This window comes from Rhinopithecus roxellana, chromosome 5 (assembly GCF_007565055.1).
Source record: "Rhinopithecus roxellana isolate Shanxi Qingling chromosome 5, ASM756505v1, whole genome shotgun sequence".
NCBI classification, from domain to species: Eukaryota; Metazoa; Chordata; class Mammalia; order Primates; family Cercopithecidae; genus Rhinopithecus; species Rhinopithecus roxellana.
In genome coordinates this window covers 128,637,636-128,654,453 of record NC_044553.1, presented here as the reverse complement: position 1 = coordinate 128,654,453, position 16,818 = coordinate 128,637,636, and the positions used below count along the sequence as shown (strand labels likewise).

Sequence of the window (16,818 nt, the reverse complement as noted above, 5' to 3'; positions counted from 1 at the left end):
GAATGAATCTCACTTGATCATGATAAATGTTCTTTTTAATGTGTTGTTGAATTTGGCTTGCCAGTATTGTGTGGAGAATTTTTGTATCTATATTTATCAGGAATATTGGCCTGTAGTTTTCTCTTTTGCTGTATCCTTATCTTTTCTGTTGTATCCTTATTTGCTATTGCAGAAATGCTGGCACTGTAGAAGGACTTTGGAAGTATTCCTTTCTCTTCAATTTTTTGGAATTGTTTGAGTAGGATTGGTACTAGTTAAGTGTTTAGTAGAATTCAGCACCAAAGTTGTCAGGTCCTGGGCTTTTTTTTTTTAATGGAGAGTTTTTATTGGTACTTCAATGTCATTACTTGTTATTGGTCTGTTCGGATTTTCTGTTTCTTCGTGGTTTAGTCTTGGTAGGTTATATGTGTGCAGAAATATATTTATTTCTTTCAGATTTTCCTATTTGTTGGCATATAGTTGTTCATAATAGTCTTTAATGATCCTTTGTGTTTCTGTGGTATCAGTAGTAATGTCTCCTTTTCATTTTTGTTTTAATTTATTTGGTTCTCTCTTGTTTTGTTTTTTTGGTTTGTTTGTTTGTTTTTTACTTAGCTAAAGGTTTGGTGATTTTGTTTATCTTTTCAAAAACAAAACAAAACACAAAAACAAATTTTTGAGTTTCTGGAGAGCTGAACACATAGAGGTTCCCAGAGAGTGGCATGCCCAGGGAGGGCGTGGAAGCTCTGAATCACTTCTGTCAGACCCATCTTATACACTTTTTCATCCGTGTCTTTTTAATATCCTTTTTAATAAATCAGTAAACATAAGTTGACCTTTGGGTGACCAAGATGGGACCTGAAGCAGGCTTCCATTGACTCCTGCTGCTTCACTGACAGCTGGCATCCTGGTATGGGCATGGACTGTTTTTGTCCAGCTGAACCTGTTGAAGGTTGCAGTAGCTTTTGTAACCTTTCAGGAGGCAAAGGGGACACTTTCCCTTGGACCCTCTAGTTTTGGCACTGTGAGTAGGACACCAAAGCCATTCTGCTTGAAGCTGCAGTGAAGGGAACCCAGAATCTGACAAGTCAGCAAAAGGAAATTCATAGAAAGAATATTGACAAGTACTTGTGAACACAGATTTCTCGTAACTTTCAAGATAATACCATGGGAAAAGTAAAGACTTTCAGGACTTCAGTTAAAAAGCTGATGTGGGCCTGGCGTGGTGGCTCATGCCAGTAATCCTAGGACTTTGGAAGGCAAAGGCTGGTGGATCGCTTGAGCCCAGGAGTTCAAAACCAGCTTGGGCAACATGGCAAAACCCTGTCTCTACTAAAAGTAGAAAAATTAGCCAGGTACGTCGTCCCATGCCTGTAGTCCCAGCTACTCAGGAGGCGGAGGGGGGAGAATTACATGAGCCCAGGAGGTGGAGATTGAGCTGAGGTGAGCTGAGATTGTGCCACTGTACTCCAGCCTGGACCACAGAGCAAGACTCTGTCTCAAAATAATAGTAATAATAATAATAATAATAATGATAAAAAGTTGATGTTCTCATGAGGATTGCTAACCCAACATCAAGCAGACCAAAAGTTAATTACATGGGACTGAACTGATAGAAAACTGATGCTTTTTATGACTTTTTTGGTTGAAACATTACCAATTCTTTTTCTATTTTGTTTTCAGAGCCAAACTTTTTTTTTTTCTTTTTGAGGTATTTATAGCTTATAGCAATTGGGTGGAGTTTTATGAGCAACATTAAAACATTTGCCTTTCTTTCGACCTGATTTCTCCAAAATTTGGAAACTATTTGAATGTTCTTATTTTATGGCAATATAGATATTTTCATAAGTTCAATAAGAATCTGTCTTCCACAACATAATGACTGGAATGTCACATTTTCGGAGATGACCAGACTGCCTTGAGGGAATGAAATTGGCTTTATAAGACCAATCGACTTGGAGAAAGACTGGCCTGGTACCTTGTCTACATGGTTCTTTTACAAGGTTCCTGACCTTACAGTAAGAAAAGAAGATCAAATTCTGACAGGCCCAGGAACCTCAGGATAATTAGGGACCTTGAGAAGGCAGGAATTCACCCAGTTTGTATAAGTATTATAGCAAAGTCTAGTGGTGAATTCATGGCTTGGCTTCCCAGCCTCAAGAGGCTTTGAAAGTCTAATCTGAAATTTGTTACGAAAAAGCTCCAGTAAAGCCAACTTACAAAGCTGTCATTAGGGCTAATCACTATTCTTGTTGCATTTCATACAAATAAGCAGGTCAAATGTCATGTGGACACGTATTTTAGAAGTCAGTTGGTCCTACTAACATTTACCTTTGGTAAAAAACGGGGAACTAGAGAAAGAAAAACTGTTTCACAGGAAACGATATACATTTTTTATTAGATTCTAGCCCTGACCACTGTTTCTGAGTTTTTATTATTTTCCTACAATTTGGACTAAGCTCTGAATTATTTCTTGGCTACAACAAATCTCTAAAGAAGAACCTGGATTTAATTTTCTTCATGATGTTTTCAGTTGGCTCCCTAATGAAACTGGTTGTTTTGTTTTTTTCATTATTTCATATAAATTCTCTTTTTGTTTATAATCCTTATATATTACTTCTTCCAAGAAAACTGAAATGATGGCATTTCCAAAGACTAGAGATGATTCAACAGGTGATAAATCAAGGATCTTACTGAGGTCTCATTCTATGCCACTCTGTGATGCCATCCTAATTTTACTTTTGAGTGCTCTTAAAATAAAAATTCCTCACTGAGACTTGTCCTCCTTCCCTCCTCAGTGTGAGACAGGACTCTCAGAAGTGAGCTTTCTGACACTTAGATTTTGATCAGTTCTTTCAAAAAGAAAGATTTCGCTCAAAAGGGAGAAATGAGAAATCTTTAAATTTTTAGGCTCAGAAAAGCATTTAAAATGTAACAGCAGTCAAGTCTCACTACCCCTTGAGTGAGATAATTACCTCTTGAAGCCACCTGCTATGTGGGCTTTAGACTAACTGACAGCAAGTAGCTATACAATGCCATACACACTATCGTTGAACAGTGGATAGCCAATCATTAGCCAATGTCATTTTCGTAAACCAATGAGAATTGCTGATGAACAACTTTGGTAATCGCCCATTCTCCTAATTCATCCTTTGTTTTCTTTAAAAACCTGGGTCTGTTGCTTGTTCTCTGGAGCACTCCCCAAGACAACTTGGAAGCATGTCCTGGGTTACAGTCCTAAATCTTTGTGCTTGAATAAACTCTCTGTAAACTAAAACACAAAACAAAATGAAACAACAATGATCTTTTATATGGTTTTCTTTGGTTTCAATTTCATTTGTTTCTGCTCTAATCTTTACTATTTTTTTCCTTCTAATTATTTTGCATTGGGTTTGTTCTTGCTTTTCTAGTTCTTTGAGCTGTGTCATTGGGTTGTTTATTTGAAGTCTTTCTACCTTTTTTTTTTAAACTGTAAAATAAGTTTATTGGTGGTAACATGGTATAATTTACTCCTGATATCTGATGTTACAAACTGTAGGATCCTTGAGATATGCAGCATCCTTGTATGTAACTGGCATAAACCCTATTATTTGAGGTCTCTTAATTGCTTTTGTGATTTCTTTCTGTTTCTTCCCACAAAGACCTGTTTTGTGCCTTCCACGAATGTATCCAATAAATGGAGAAATAAACTGGGACAAAAGCTGTACATTCTTAACATCTTACATGCTTTCCACACAAGATACATTTCTTAAGGGCTTCTTTATAAGAATTTTCCATTGGAATGGGCAAGTCCTCGTTGGTGGATATCTGTTTATATTGTAAACAACCTCTTCTCCATAGCACCATGCGAGTCCCGGGATGTGTAAGGCTAACAGCAGCCATTACGAGGTGTGTCAACTTCTTCCTCCCCAGACCACTGCAGACAGCAACCATAGTGGCCATGGTTCCACATTCCTCCACTGGTTCTACCTTTTTATGTTGGCATTTGTTGCTATGAACTTCCCTCTTTGAGATGCTTTTGCTGTATCACACAGGTTCAGGTGAAATGAGTTTCTTGTAGATAGTATATAGCTGGGTCTTGTTTTTTTTTGTTGTTGTTGTTTGTTTGTTTGAGACGAAGTCTCGCTCTGTCGCCCAGGCTTGGTATGCAGTGGCATGATCTTGGCTCACTGCAAACTTTGCCTCCTGGGTTCAAGTCATTCTCCTGCCTCAGCTCCTGAGTAGCTGGGATTACAGGTGCATGCCACCATGCCTGGCTAATTTTTGTATTTTTAGTAGAGATGGAGTTTCACCATGTTGGCCAGGCTGGTCTCAAACTCCTGACCTTGTGATCCGCCCACCTTGGCCTTCCAAAGTGCTGGGATTACAGGCGTGAGCCACCTTGCCCAGCCATGGGTCTTGCTTTTTATCCATTCAGTCATTCTTTGTCTTTTAACTGGATAATTTAATCCATTTATATTCAAGGTTATTATTGATAGGTAAGGGTCTATTGCCACCGTTTTATTTGTTTTCTGGTTGTTTTTTAGACCTTTTCTTCTTTTTTCCCTCTGTTACTGTCTTCCTTCATGGTTAAGTGATTTTTTTCTAGTGGTATGTTTTGATTCTGTGCCATTTATTTATAGTGTATCTATTACAGGTTTTTGCTTTGTGTTTGCCATGTGTACAACTTTGGCATTTCTTGTAACACAGATTTGGTGATGATGAATTCCTTCTGCTTCTGTTTGTGTGGGAAAGTCTATCTTTCTTTAGTGTTTGAAGAATAGCTATGCTGGGCACAGTATGCTGGGTTGGTAATTTTTTCCTTTAGTGCTGGACAGCATTCCTGGACAGCATTCCTGGACAGCATTCCACTCTGTCCTTGCCTGGAAGGTTTCTGCTGAGAAATCCACTGAAAGCTGTATCGAGTTTCTCTTGCATTTGGTATGTTTTGTTTCTCTTGCTGCTTTGAGCATTTCTTTCTTTGTCTGATTTTTGTAAATTTGATTATAATGTGCCTTTAGGATTTCCTCTTTGGGCTGAATTTTATTGGTAACTTCTGAGCTTCTTATACCTGGATGGTGTCATTTTTTTTCAGATTTGGAAAAATTTTAGCCATTGTTTATTTATTTATGCTTTCTAGGCCCTTTTCTCTTTTTGTCTCCTTTGGGAATGTCTATTATGTGGAAATTAGTTCACTTGATGGTGCCCCACAATTCTTGTAGGCCTTATTCATTCTTTGTTTAAATTCCTTTTTCTTTTTACTCTTCTAATTGGGTAATTGGGGTTATTTGGGCTTCATGAAACTGGATGTCTATTTCCCTTCCCAGATGTGGGAAATTTTCAGCCATTAATTCCTTAACTAAGTTTTCTACCACTTTCTCTTCCTCTTCTCTTTGTAGAAATCCCATAAAGCATATATTGGTACCTTTAATGATGTCTCATAAGTTCTGTAAGTTCTCCTTACTTTTAAAAAATTGTTTCTTTTTGTTGTTGTTGTTCCTCTGACTGGATAATTTCAAAAGATCTCTCTTTTTGCACACTGATGCTGCTTCTTCTACCTGATCAAGTCTGCTGTTGAAGTTTCCTCTGAAATTTTTCAGTTCAGTCATTGTGTCCTTCAGCTCCAAAATTTATTTTCTTTTATCATCTCTATGTCTTTGTTGAAGTTCTCATTTTGTTCATGTATTGTTTTCATGATATCATGTGGCTTTCTTTCTGTGTTCTCTAATAGCTCACTGAGATTATTTAAGACACTTATTTTGAATTCTTTTCCAGGCAGTTCTTAGGTCTCCATCTTTTTAAAGATCAGTTACTGGTTTTATTGTGTTCTTTTGGCATCATTGTATTTTCCTGATTCTTTGTGATCCTTATGGCTTTGCATTGGTGCCTGTACTTTTGAAGAAAGAGTCATCTCTTTTAATCTTTACAGGCTGGCTTCAGCAGGGAAAGCCCTTCCCCAGTCAGGCTGGCCAGAGATTCTGAGTGGGCTGGCTGGTGGGATCTATACGCTGGCCAGCTGCTGGGGTCAGTGGGTAAGCAGGCTTACTGCTGGGATCCATGGGCAGGTGGCCTGCTGCTGTGCGCCATGAGCATGCTGTTGAGGTCTGCATGCTGGTTGTTTGAGATCCCTCATCTATTTTTGTTGTTCTTAGCAGCCCCCAGGCAATCTAGCCTTTCTGATTTACTCAGTGTTCTGGGTGAGACATAACAGAATTGAGCCTCTCAGGCAGTAAACCACAAGGCTACAGAAGAGTCAGATGCTCACTGCATGCTCTCTTTCCCCCATGGGAGAACTTATGGGCCAAGGAGATCTCTCTTGGTACTGCATTCTACTGGCCTGGAGGAGGGTTGGTTGGGTAAAGTAAGAATATTCTTACCCTTTTCAATGTGTCTTTTCTCATTTCTGTGCCCCATCAGGGTATTGAATACTCTCTCTTGGAGTCCAGAACTCTCAGAAAAGTAATTTTATCTATGGGTGGTTATTAAATCAGTGTTTCTGAGGGGAACAAGGGCTGGCACTTCCTATTCTGACATCTTGCAGATGTCACTTCCAGAATTCTTTCTTAAGCAGAATTTGCCCCCTTAATTTCCCTGGAGGGCTTCCCAACATATACTATTGCATTCAAAGACATTGGGAACATTTCTCCCAGTTCATAGCTTAGGTCCAAATAACTTTTCCAGGCCTACTTTCCTGCCAACCATTTCATGTTTCATGGAACAGTCATAGGGCAGTGGTTTCTCACCTGGGGTGATGGCATAGTGGTTTTAACTCCCGGGGGACATTTGGCAGTGTACAGAAACAGTTTTGGTTTCATGACTTGGGAGCATCTTACTAGCATTTAGTGGAAAGAGGCCAGGGATGCTGCTAAACATGCTACAATTCACAGCCCAAAGTGTCAGTCTTATTGAAGTTGAGAAACTCTACCCTATGAGTATAATTAGTAAATAATTAATAAATATACTTAGAAAGTCTCTGGGGCAATAGTGAGTCCTCAATAAATGCCAACTATTTATAAGGATATCGCATTTTGTACCAAACTGCTTGCTGACGTTCAATTTCATATTTAACTGTGAACTGCATAGAGGCATCTGACCCTCATGTGAGCATCAGCCTCTCTTCACTAACATAGTCCTTTGTGCATACGAGTCACTCCTGCATGAGAATGGAGCGGAAGAAAGAAAGGGCCAATCCCCTGATTGAGGATGAACATCCTTATCTCTGAAATTCTACAGCTGAGTTAGAAGAAAAGAGGTTGGAGTGCATTCATGATTAACTTCGTACATTTTTAAATTCCTACAGTTAAGTGAATTTGAATTTGGTAACAGAAAAAGCGTACAATTATTCTATTTCATAAAAGAAACAGAAATGCTCTTTTGTCTTGTTCATGTATAAATTTGGTTGTGACCCACAGAAGTATGAAGATACGGTTTCCACACCAACGTTAGGCCTTCTCAGGGAGCTTAGAGTGTGTCGGTGGAGAGGGAGAAGCCCATCAGAAGGAGATCCTATTCCACCTCTGCACTTCTTCAGGACTCCTGTGGAAACATGTGATCTCCAACAGTCTGTCTGGGGCTCTGCCCACCCCCAGCAGTGTCACCCCACATCACTGCACAATAAGAACTTTCTCATCGTGAACATAGCTTTCTCTGGAGAAGCTGGGAAGTGCTTAACTATGCTAGAAGCTGGACAATTCAGGTAGAAGTTTAAATGTTGGCCTAACCTTCAAAGGACAGAAATAGCTTTTTGTGAAAGTTCTCAAGGGTGTTTCAGAACTCTGGAACATTTTAAATCTTAAAATAACACTACAATTGTCCATTTGGTCTTGGGGGTGGCTGTGCGGTGTGGAGAGTGAAAGGGTGGAGAGTGAGTCCCTAAAATCGACTTTCCGTCTCTCCTCCACTGAAGGATGTGGTTGGGCTTTTTCATCCTTGGGCTGCCAAAACCGAAAAGTGCCTTGCTCCGCTCCAGAGGAAAGTGTTCAGTGTCCTTTATAGAACCCACTTGTTTCCCGGCTGGAAGGGGGATTGTCCCGGTGCACAGCAGAGCTGTCCCATGTGTGATGTACTAGCTGTGCCCCCACTAAACATTAGCAAAGCATAGTACTACAAAAACAAATGTGGCTCCCAGGGCACCGCTCACAGGCTGTCACCTAGGCTTATGATCCCGGAGCTGACAGGGCGTGGGGAATGTCTGGGAATACACAGTCTCTGCCCCCTTCTCCTTCAGCTCTTACCCTTGGGCACATCACTCAGGTATCCTAAATCATCCCATGGTTTAGGAGTCAGGCAGGGGTTTGTGTGTTCTGAGCAGATTCTGAGGTGCTCTTAAAAGCTGCCAATGTTAATATTGCCTTGGAAAAAAATGATGAGTGTTTTAGAGCGACCCACTCACTGGGTGAATGCATTGAGTCCGCCCAGCCCCTGCCTTCACTGACTGCACCGTGCAGGGTGGGTGGTGGCGTCTGTCCCTCTCTCTGCCTTCACTCCTCACCGACAGCTCCTGCCACACTGATGCTCAGGTTTCATCGTCTCATGTGCTCTGGGTCTTGTTCCGACTCTACAAAGAAAAGGTGCCATGAGGACCGTGACAGAGTATGACTGTAATTCGGTAGAGGTCTCACCTCAACGCCTTGTTTTACATACTGTGTGTTAACTGGGGCCACACAGAGAGGGCAACGTGAAGTGTGAAGTGTTACCTGAAGGAGGGTGACAGAGCTCTGTGTGCTGGCTGCCCCTGAGGGGCAGAAAGGGAGGGAGTGAGGGAGGAAGACAGTAGGGAAGAAGGCAGGAAGCCACTCTCTGCCCGCCACCGCCCCGTCTCAGGCCCTAGACCTCTACCAGGCTCGTCTCCTGAGGCTGAAAGTGCCCCTCCGGCTCTCAGACTGCACGCTGCCCCCGCCTTGCTTCTCTGGGTGCCACTTCCCCGGCTCTCTTTTGAATCGGATTCTCTCCTTCAAACTCCAGCTGATGCAGCCCGCACACGCCAGGCCTGTATGTAGATTTCGTCTGTTGCCACCATCTTCCAAGCCCTGGGGAGGTGCTGAGCTCCGTGGAAGGCCTCTGAAGGGAGGGACACGACTTGAAGGCTGAGTGGCACAGGGCTCCGTGGAAAACTGGGATTCTTTGCCCTTCTCAGGGAGGCAAAAGGTGCAGAGGCCTGCAGTGTGCTGTGAGCGACAGTGCCAGCTAGTGGAGCGCAGCTTACATTGCTAGCTACAGGGTTTCTTTTCTTTTTCTTTCCTTTTTTTTTTTTTTTTTTTTGAGACAGTCGCACTTTGTCAGCCAGGCTGGAATGCAGTGGCACAATCTCAGCTCGCTGCAACCTCTGCTGCCCAGGTTCAAGCAATTCTCATCCGTCAGCCTCCCGAGTAGCTGGAATTACAGGCATGCACCACCACACCCAGCTAACTTTTGTGTTTTTAGTAGAGAAGGGGTTTCACCATATTGGCCAGGTTGGTCTTGGCCTCCTGACCTCAAGTGATCTGCCTGTCTCGGCCTCCCAAAATGTTGGGATTACAGGCGTGAGCCACCGTACCCAGCCCAGGGTTTCTTGACAACAGGGAATTGGGAGGATGCAGTCAGGCCTGGCCTTCAGTGGGTTGTAGAACTCCCTTTGGGGGTAAATGCTCAATAAAAATGGCTTAACCTGGCCATGCGCGTTGGCTCACGCCTGTAATCCCAGCACTTTGGGAGGCCGAGGCAGGTGGATCACACGGTCAGGAGATGGAGACCATCCTGGCTAACATGGTGAAACTCCATCTCTACTAAAAATACAAAAAACTAGCCGGGCGAGGTGGCAGGCGCCTGTAGTCCCAGCTACTCGGGAGGCTGAGGCAGGAGAATGGCGTGAACCCGGGAGGCAGAGCTTGCAGTGAGATGAGATTGTGCCACTGCACTCCAGCCTGGGTGACAGAGCAAGACCTCGTCTCAAAAAAAAAAAAAAAAAAAAAAAAAGAAAAAAAGGCTTAGCCTGAAGAACACTGCCTTGCTTTCCATTTGGATTCTTTTCCTGGACTTTGAATAAAGATGTAAGTTTTATCAAAATGTCTAGCCTTATTTTATGCATGTGCCCTGAGAAAGGTCATAGACTCATTTACCAAAAGATGAAAGCAGCTATGTTTCTGAAATGAAGTCACTCTTCAATCATTTACTGCCTAGGAGGCAGTCATTGCCAAGTCCATTTTCCTGTTTTTATTGGAAAAAATAGCATATCCCTTCCTCTAAATTTGTATTTGATTTTAAAGAATGGTTCTAAGATGTTAGAACATGCATGCTATGTGTCGAAATCTAATATTCACCAAAATCTAATAGTCAGTCATCAAACACTGGAAACATTTAAGGAGAGGGCCGGGCATGGTAGCTCATGCCTGTAATCCCAGCACTTTGGGAGGCTGAGACGGGTGGATTTCCTGAGCTCAGGAGTCCGAGACCACCCAGGGCAACATGGTGAAACCTTGTCTCCACTAAAAATACAAAAAACTTAATCAGGTGTGATGGTGTGTGCCTGTAGTCCCAGCTGCTTGAGAGGCTGAGGCAGGAGAATCACTTGAGCCCCAGTGGCAAAGATTGGAGTGAGCCAAGATCACACCACTGCACTCCAACTTGGCCACAGAGTGAGACTCTGTCTCAAAAAAAAAAAAAAAGAGAGACAGAGAGAAAGGCTAAGGGCTGATTGGCTGCATGGAGGTGAATGGGTTTCCTTGCGATTCACTGGGCACAGCAGACACGGAAGACAGGGGAGGGCTTGAGGATTCTATCCCAGCACAGTCCAAAGGACACAGCGGGGGGAAGAGATGTCCAGGCAGCACGAGACGGAGAGCAAAGCTTGGGCCCTGACAGCATGGACCTACTTCTTTGAATCCCAGGAGGCAAAATGCATACCTAGCCTCCTGTGAGCTCAGCCTCACCCCTGCCACTCCTCACCCCTGCTGCTCAATTCACAGACAGTTCTGAGAGTTGATACAGAAAGTGATTGTATTTCATACACTCAACAGGTTAGACACAAAGGTTTCCTAATTAACTTTATTTGTAATAACAATACACCCCCTGCCAAAGCAATATTCTTATCTGAGGCTAGAGTTTGCAGCGGGAAGATGTAGAAAACGAGAATGGGATCTATCTTGGTCTGGGAATTACGTAAGAGTCTAGGAAGGCAGCTGGAGCATTTGACAGCCTGATGACATGACCATTTGTCACAGACTCCTGAAGAAAGCCACTAGCATTCTAAATGCGCAACTCACGGGCATCTTGATTTCATTTCTCTTAAAACCTGTGACTTTCCCGTGAACAATTTCTTTTCATAAGAATAAACTTAATTTGACATCCTCCAAGTAAGAATAATACAAAGTTCTGTGCTGGTGTGAGAAGCATTCATGAAGGCCTCTATCTCACACTGTGGTCTGAGAGAGCTTTCAGGTAAGACACATTTTAAGCCAGCAGCTTAGATAGATAGATAGATAGATAGATAGATAGATAGATAGATAGATGATATAGTAACTGATTTCAGTAAGGAAGAATTATCATTTGGCCAGTTAAGGATAAACTGTCTTACTATAGAAGGTTGGACTTTTATCCTTCTTATCCCCAAAAAACATCTGATTTTCCCCAGTTGTGCCTGTATTTGATATATAACAGGATTGCAGTACCAAGATGTATATATTTAGTCAAGTGAACTTCTGCTTGGCTGTGAGGTCCTCTGATACAGTTTGAACGTGTCCCCTGCAAAATTCAGGTGTGGAAACTTAATGGCCAATGTAATAGTATTAAGAGGAGGGACTTTTGTAGGTGATTAGATCACGAGGGCTCTTCCTTCTTGAGTGGGATCAGACCCTCACAAAAGGGGCTTCACAGAGCATTCAGCTGGCTTGTGCTTTTGCCTCCCACCATGTGGTGACACAACCTTCCTTTCCATCAGGGGATGCAGCAACAGGCACCATCTTGGAAGCAGAGACCTGGGCCCTTGCCAGACACCGAACCTGCTGGTGCTTGGATCTTGGACTTCCCAGCCTGCAGAACTGTGAAAGAAACATTTCTGTTCTTTATGAATTACCCAGTCTGCAGTATTTTGTTACAGCAGCACACACAGACTAAGACACCCCCAACATTAAAGGTGCAGGACCAGCTCCATAGGGCATCAGATGCCATGACCCAGTTGGAAGGAAGTTAGAGGACTGTGCTGAGGTGTCTGAAGAGCAAGCTTCCCTTTGCACAACCTCACTTTCACTTTCATGTTGGTTTGGGGTAGCATGTGGGGGGCACTCCTTGGATGGAGATTTCACAGTTCTGTGTATGTCCTGCCTCAAGCCACTGCTGCTAAGCCCCTGGTGGAAACAAGAAATACTCCCCAGAAGAGAAGAGAGATCTTCATTCTAGGCCCATCATATCCTAAGGGAGGACTCCTTGAAGAAATCTTTTAAAAAATATTTTTTAAAAATTTTGGTAAACTACACATAACATAAAGTTTACCATTTTAGCCTTTTTTGGTTTCTTTTAAGACAAGATTTTGCTTTTGCCCAGGCTGGAGTGGCATGGTGTGATCACAGCTCACTGCAGCCTAGAACTCCCAGGCTCAAGCCATCCTCCCACCTCAGCCTCCCCCAGTGGCTGGAACTGTAGGCACATGCCACCATGCCCAGTTATTTTTTAAATTGTTGTAGAGATGACAGCAGTCCACTTGGAAGGAAGTCAGAGGACTATGCTGAGGTGTCTGAAGAGCAAGCGCACCCTCACACAACCTTGCGTTCATGTTGGTTTCGGGTAGCTTGAGGGTATTCCTTGGAGGGAGAGTTCATGGTTTCTGTTGCTGGGTTGCTTTCCAACTCCTAGCCTCAAGTGATCCTCCCACCTCGGTCTTCCAAGGCACTGATTTTAGCCATTTTTTAAGTGTAGAGTCCAGTGGGATTAAACACATTCCATACTGTTGTGTAACCAATCTCAAGAACTCGTTAATATTGCAAACTAAAAATCTGTCCCCATTAAAGACCATTTTTCCCTCCCCAAAGACTCTGTCTTTATGAATTCTTGGTGCTTCACGTGAGTGGACTCACACAGGAATTTTACTTTGTGATTGGCTTGGCCAGGAGGTGTGACACAGCCCTTGGTTTGTACTTCCTGCACGGTGACATCCAAGCATGTTTTTTAAAAAAATAGATATGTAAAAATGGTTAACCATACTCAACCTCTTCTGTCTCTGAGGAACAAGCAGTTTCTGTCGCATGTTCTAGATGCTTGCTACCCAAAACAGGGCCCACAGGCCAGCGTCCTCAGCATCATCTGGGAGCCAGTTAAGAAAGTGAAATTTCAGGCCTCACCCCAGGCACTGAAACAGAACCCGCATTTTCACAAGGGCTGTGGGTGTTTCGAGTTCACATAATAAGGACTGACACCCCTGGGACAGAAGCAGTGGGATGGGGTGGACAGAGGGACCGGGGGAGTGAGGGGTAGAAGGGGTGGGGGTGGGGCTGTGCACCATTCTAAGTGCTTCCCAGGACTAATATATTTACCCCTCACTGCAGCTTAAAGCAGTGTTGTCTTGCCCTCAGTACAGAGTGAGCTCCAAGAAGTAGAGGCTCACCACAGGTTTGGGCTAGGATAGGGGGCACACACTATGTGGCTCCGGCCCTCACGCCCACCTGGCTCCAGGGCATGGGACCCTCACCCCGTACAGGCCCCTCTGTGCACCAACACCCAACTCATGAGAGATCCAATAGGCCTCAACATGCTATCTGTGGGACGTGTTTACTAAGCCGTGAAATTCCAGACACATATTCTCATGACTGTTCTAACCCCTCCCGTTACATGCAGTATGTGATGTGGAGGATCATGATGATATTTACTCCGAGATCGTGGTTTTCCAGCTCTTCGTGGAAGCAGGACAGTGTCATTTTGGCAATACTCTACTCTTAGAAATATTACAGGTTTTCACCTGATGTGGGTATAATTTCTCACTCTGTCACCCAGGCTGGAGTGCAGAGGCAAAATCACAGCTCACTGCAGCCTTGAATTCCTGGCAATCCTCCCACCTCAGCCTCCTGAGTAGCTGGGACCACAGGCACACACTACCAAGCTTGGCTAATTAAAAAAAAAAAAAAATTGTAGAGACGGGATTTTACTATTGTTGCCCAGGCTGGTCTCAAACTCCTGAGCTCAAGCAATCCTCAGCCTCCCAAAGTTTTAGAATTACAAGCATGAACCACCACACCCAACTTGGCATAATTTCTTGCCTTTTTGGTAGAGAAGAGATTTCTCCCAGCCCCAGAGGTACCCACTCTTCTTTCCCAAAATTTCCAGGATGGATAGCACAAGCCTAGAGGCTCAATCCTGGCTCACTCCTGGCTTTCCTCTCTGCAGCGTGACATGGAGATACCAAGACCCTTCTTGATCATTGCTTCAGAAAGAGCTGGAAAAGTTGCTTTACTCTCCTTCAACTCGAGTTCATTTACTTCTTCAAAGAGCATTGGAAAGTATCATTCATTATGTTTGTGTCAGGGATGATTGGAGAAATGCATTTCCTCTGTTAAAACCATTACGTTTAGCCTCCCTCCCTCAAGGTGATTCTCTGTTTTGGATATATATGGACTTTTTCATTTCCGAAGCTATTAGTAATATGTGTTCAATTACTGGTATAGAAAATGGATCTTAGACTTCGCTCAGTTCTTCAACCTGCATGTGTGGTCTGTTTGTGATCCTTGAATCAATTTTGTCTCCAACAGCATTAAAGAAGAAGGAAAGAAAAGGAATAGATTAGAAGCTATTGGAATGCATCATGCATTAGGTTTGCTAGGGCTGCCAAAACAAAGTCCCATAGACTGGAGGGCTTACACAACAGAAATGGATTGTCTCACTGTTCTGAAGCCTCGAGATTCAACATCAAGGTACCTGGAGGGTTGGTTCCTTCCGAGGCCTTCTCCTTGGCTTGTAGACAGCAAGATGCCTTCTTCCTGTGTCCTCTGATGGGCTTTCCCCTGCATCTGTCTGTCCTCATGTCCTCTTCTTCTAAGGACACCAGTCCTACTGGATTAGGGCCCACCCATATGAGTTCATTTCAGCTTACCTCTTTGAAGTCCTCCCTCTCCAAATAAGGGAACATGCTGAGGTCCTGGGGGTCAGGGCTTCAACAAATGAATTTTGCGGCAGTGGGGAGGGGGGGACGTGATTCAGCCTGTAGTACATCATATCAGGTATTTTTTGTGAAACTTTAGCTTCAAGTGCATGTGTCCGTGCGTGTGTGTGTGTGCGCACACACATGTATTGGGTCACAATTTTAAGTATATTTCCTACGCTGTAGGTGTTGGTCAAAAATATTTGAAAAACACAAGCTTGATTTGATGGTAAGGGTGTCCTGTCAGGTGTGTTTCTCTTTGGGATAGGGCAGAGATCGTGGGATCCAGAAGCCAGCTGGGAAGGTTATGAATGAACTATCAGATGAGCTGTTCTTGTACTTCTTGCCCCATCTTATTTAATTATTGTTTGTTTTCTCTAGTTTTGAGTAACATCCAAGTTGTTGACAGGTTTTGTGGAATTGTAGAATCGAGGTCCCATTTCCTTCCCAGTCACCAGTCTGATTCTCAGCTCCCTCAGGTTGCTCTCAGGTTCTTGCTACATGGCCCCTCCATCCGAACAACCTAAAACCTCCTACTCAAGAACCCCCCACACCCACAGCCACCTACTGACTTTTCTTTTTACCACCAGCTGGAGAAAACTCTTGGCCTTCAAGGCAAGAGTGATTAAAGTAGGCCCACCCAGACAACCTCCCTTTTGATGACCTCAAAGTCAACTAATTTGGTAGCCTTAATTACATCTGCAAAATCTCCTTTGCCAGATAAGGGAGTATAACCGTGAGCAAGGTGTTTCATCATGTTTCCTGTCCCAGGGATTAGGGTGAAAAGCCCTGGGGTCGTTTTAGATTCTGCACCGTTCAAGCCTAGATCTTGTGAGGTGACTGGTGAACTTGCTCTTGGTCAGCAGAGATGCAAACTATTGGTGTCCAGTGGAGAAGATCTTATCAAAGCCTTCAGCATTTTGTTCAGTCTTATTTTGTTTTTCTTTTTGCCACTTTAGGACATTAGCCAGGTTTGCCGCCACTTGGCAAACTTATTTCAGTGACATTTTCCCTCTTTCCCTTCTGATTGATGCTCTAGACCTTGTTCCATGAACTCCGTTTGAACCAACTTTGCCTTCCTGCTGGACTCTTCACTGATGAGTTAAATAAAGCAGCGACACACGTCTATTCTATATTTGTATGGAGTCGTGCCTTTGCTTTTTGACAAGGGCAATTCAATTTTCCATGAGGCCTGTCCTTGCAGCTTCTGAGACTTTCTGTTTTCTCTTTTTCTTACCAGAAACCCCCTACTGCCCGAGCTCACCTGTGGCTCTGCCTTTTGAGCGAAATGGTGTGAAAATTCACCGTGTGCGTGGCTGTGCATTAAAAGCTTGCACGGTGACCAGCATCTCAAAAGGGAGCTCAGTGGAAAGCACTCTACCATATGTAGGAGTTTCTGGAGCAGGGGTGATAGAAAAGTTGAACAAAGAGAAAAAAGTAAAAGCACACAGATCACAGTTGTGACTTTAGCGCTTTTCTGTCTGGGCATGGCTGGTGGGCAGAGAGGACAAGCCTGGGCACTGCCTGGACATACCAACCCTGGAACCAGATGACCACAGACAGTTCCGCAGACCTCTCTGAGACAGAGCTTTCCTCACCTAGAAAGCCAGAGGAATACTCCCTGCTGCTCCGCCTTCCCCTGCGGCCCCATCTCGGTTCCAAAGTGGACTTTGACTGATGGGCACTAAATTGGTCCTGCTCTCAGTCCAGGATAGGACAGATGACCCAGTTGCAGTCCCCAGCCTGTCCCTGGCCCGGAC

At 43.7% G+C, this 16,818-nt stretch overlaps 1 pseudogene; it reads right to left on the bottom strand.

Moving 5' to 3' along the window:
* Positions 1–3,485: 3,485 nt before the first annotated feature.
* LOC104656416 lies at positions 3,486–3,921 on the bottom strand (annotated as a pseudogene).
* Between the last annotated feature and the right edge of the window lie 12,897 nt (positions 3,922–16,818).